The sequence below is a fragment of the Oncorhynchus nerka genome, unplaced genomic scaffold (genome assembly GCF_034236695.1).
Source record: "Oncorhynchus nerka isolate Pitt River unplaced genomic scaffold, Oner_Uvic_2.0 unplaced_scaffold_5159, whole genome shotgun sequence".
NCBI classification, from domain to species: domain Eukaryota; kingdom Metazoa; phylum Chordata; class Actinopteri; order Salmoniformes; family Salmonidae; genus Oncorhynchus; species Oncorhynchus nerka.
Genome location: NW_027036147.1, coordinates 7,501 through 11,028, shown reverse-complemented (window position 1 = coordinate 11,028; position 3,528 = coordinate 7,501). Strand labels below are relative to the sequence as shown.

The window sequence follows — 3,528 nt, the reverse complement described above, 5'->3', positions numbered from 1 at the left end:
ATTTGGATTTGTTATGAATTATCTTTGAAAGACAGGGTCCTGAAAAAGGGGACGTTTTATATATGAATATATATATACACACATTTTTTCCCTTAAAAGTATAATTTTTGGTTATTTTGGTTATCCTTAAATACATGTCATTTTGTCCTTGAAACATTTTATTGAAAGACTATAGAATTCCATTCATTCCTATGGAGGACTGGGGAGGGCCAATATGGCCGACCGGTGGCTTCAAAGCCTCTCCATGGCCAATACATAGCCTCAGTAATCCAGGGTTTATATACATCTTTGGATAAAACGGATAACTCCTCACCAGTAGAGATGGAGGCAGGCCCTGGGGACGGTCCTGAAGTGGTTTCTGCCCAGACGGAGGTAAGAGAGCTGAGAGGGGGACTGAAAGCTTGATGATCCACGTCCCTCTGCTCAGACATTTCCTCCAACTCCAAGATCAACAGGCTACTCAGACCTTCTAGAAACCATACAGCAGTGAAAACATTTTCCTATAAAAGTCTCTCTGTGCTGGTTATGGTTTCAGCCACTCCACTAACAAATATTTACGTTTGTGCAGTTGAAACATATATATTTTTTGATTGAAGCATTGCAGTTTTACCTAATATTTTTGCTCTGAAATGGCCCCCCAAAAAGTACTTTGAAAATGTTTGTCCAGTAACTCGTAACATGTAGATTTGTTGTTTACTTTGGTTACCTTGGAAGCTGTTCTCTCGATGCCTTGAGGTGGTTCTGCTGATCTTGAGTTCCTGTAGTGTTGATGGGAGATCTGTTGGAAACTGTCTCTAGAGGTTGTTGTCCAGGAATAGACGGCTCAGGAACTTCAGGCCCTGACCAACGATCATTAACAACATTAAAACCACGTCCGTCTCTGGGGAATTTGAACAACTCTAACCAAATTGGAAAATAAAGCACTTTTTATATCTAGATAGATGTTCTATCGTGCCATGGTTATAGTGATGGAAAATAATCTGTCATTCTGTGGAAGGGGAAACCGACAGCAAAAATGTCAATATTGTACATTGAAGGTAACAGTCACAGTATCACACCTGGTTTGAAACACGTATTGGGACTATTCTATTGGTTCCATTAAAGAAGGCAAGCTAAATCAAGCGCACCTAAAGTATTGAAAAGAAAAACGACGATGTTGTCACAATATTTTTGTTAACGAATCAAGGGTTCTTGCTGTAGAAATGTCCTGATTGTCGCACCACCTCTTTCTTGAGATATAGTACCGCCGTGGATCTAGCTGGCTGGAAATAGGTTTCTCTCTCCTGTTCCCCTGAGGTTTTCCCTGTCCCCTGAGGTTTCTCTCCTGTCCCCTCTGAGGTTTCTCCTCCCCCTGTCCCCCCTGAGTGTTTCTCTCTCCCCACCTCCTGAGGTTTCTCTCCCCTGTCCCCTGAGGTTTCTCTCCCTGTTCCTGAGGTTTTCTTCTCCCTGTTCCCTGAGGTTTCTCTCTCCTGTCCCCCTGAGGTTTCTCTTCTCCCTGTCCCCCTGAGGTTTCTCCCTGTCCCCTGAGGTTTCTCTCTCCCTGTCCCCCCTGAGGTTTCTCTCTCCCTGTTCTGAGGTTTCTCTCTCCCCTGTCCCCCCTGAGTTTCTTCTCCCTGTTCCCCTGAGGTTTCTCTCTCCTGTCCCCTCTGAGGTTTCTCCCTGTCCCCCCTGGAGGTTTCTCCTCTCCCCCCCCTGAGGTTTCTTCTCCTCCCTGTCCCCCTGAGGTTTCCCTCTCTCCCTGTCCCCCCTGAGGTTTCTCTCCCCTGTCCCCTGAGGTTTCTCTCTCCCTGTCCCCTGAGGTTTCTCCTGTCCTGAGGTTTCTCTCTCCCTGTCCCCCTGAGGTTTCTCTCTCCCTGTCCCCCTGAGGTTTCTCTCTCCCTGTCCCCCTGAGGTTTCTCTCCCCTGTCCCCTGAGGTTTCTCTCTCTGTTCAAATGAGGTTTCTCTCCTGTCCTCCCTGAGGTTTCTTCTCTCCCCTTGTCTCAAATGAGGTTTCTCCCTCTCTGTCCCCTGAGGTTTCTCTCTCTCCCTGTTCAAATGAGGTTTCTCCCCTCTCTGTCCCCCTGAGGTTTCTCTCTCCCTGTCCCCCTGAGGTTTCTCTCCTCTCCCTGTTCAAATGAGGTTTCTCCTCCCTGTCCCCCCTGAGGTTTCTCTCCCCCTGTTCAAATGAGGTTTCTCCCTGTCCCCCTGAGGTTTCTCTCCTGTCCTCCTGAGGTTTCTCCTCCCCTGTCCCCCAGGTTTCCTTTCTCTCTCCCTGTTCCCCTGAGTGTTTCTCTCTCCCTGTCTCCTGAGGTTTCTCTTCTCTCCCTGTTCCCTTGAGGTTTCTCTCTCCCTGTTCCCCTGAGGTTTCTCTCTCTCCCTGTTCCCCTGAGGCTTTCTCTCTCCCCTGTCCCCCCTGAGGTGTCTCTTCCTGTTCCCCTGAGGTTTCTCTCCCTGTCCTCTTGAGGTTTCTCTCTCTCCCTGTCCCCCTGAGGTTTCTTCTCTCCCTGTCCCCTGAGGTTTCTCTCTCCCTGTCCTCCTGAGGTTTCTTCTCCCCCTGTCCCCCTGAGGTTTCTCTCTCCCTGTCCCCTGAGGTTTCCTGTCCCCTCTGAGGCTTCTCTCTCCTGTCCCCTGAGGTTTCTCTCCCCTGTCCCCCCCAGGCTTTCTCCTGTCCCCCCTGAGGTTTCTCTCCTGTCCCTGAGGTTTCTCTCTCCTGTCCCCCTGAGGTTTTCTCCCTGTCCCCCTGAGGTTTCTCTCTCCTGTCCCCCTGAGGTTTCTTCTCCTGTCCCCCTGAGGTTTCTCTCTCCCTGTCCCTCCCTGAGGTTTCTCTCCCTGTCCCCCCTGAGGTTTCTCTCTCCCCTGTCCTCTGAGGTTTCTCCTCCCTGTCCCCCTGAGGTTTCTCTCTCTCCCTGTCCCCCCTGAGGTTTCTTCTCCCTGTCCCCCTGAGGTTTCTCTCTCCTGTCCCCTGAGGTTTCTCTCCCTGTCCCCCCCAGGTTTCTCTCTCCCTGTCCCCCTGAGGTTTCTCTCTCCCTTTCCCCCTGAGGTTTCTCTCTCCTGTCCCCCTGAGGGTTTCTCTCTCCTGTCCCCTGAGGTTTCTCTCTCCCTGTCCCCCTGGGGTTTCTCTCTCCCTGTCCCCCTGAGGTTTCTCTCTCTCCCTGTCCCCCTCGCTAGGGTTTCTCTCTCCCTGTCCCCCTGAGGTTTCTCTCTCCCTGTCCCCCTGAGGTTTCTCTCTCCCTGTCCCCCTGAGGTTTCTCTCTCCCTGTCCCCCTGAGGTTCTCTCTCCCTGTCCCCCTGAGGTTTCTCTCTCCCTGTCCCCCTGAGGTTTCTCTCTCCCTGTCCCCCTGAGGTTTCTCCCTCTCTGTCCCCCTGAGGTTTCTCCCTCTCTGTCCCCCTGAGGTTTCTCTCTCCCTGTCCCCCTGAGGTTTCTCTCTCCCTTTCCCCTGAGGTTTCTCTTGACTAAGGTCCATGGAATGTTGTTTTTGTTAAAAGGCCTGTGCAGGTTTGTGGCAGAGCAGGGAGAATGGGGGTGATGCTAGCTCAACAGGCATACT

At 51.3% G+C, this 3,528-nt stretch overlaps 1 pseudogene; it reads right to left on the bottom strand.

Moving 5' to 3' along the window:
• Positions 1-313: 313 nt before the first annotated feature.
• The window catches only part of LOC115121079 (extracellular matrix protein 2-like), a 10,419-nt pseudogene continuing 7,204 nt past the window's right edge, over positions 314-3,528 (bottom strand).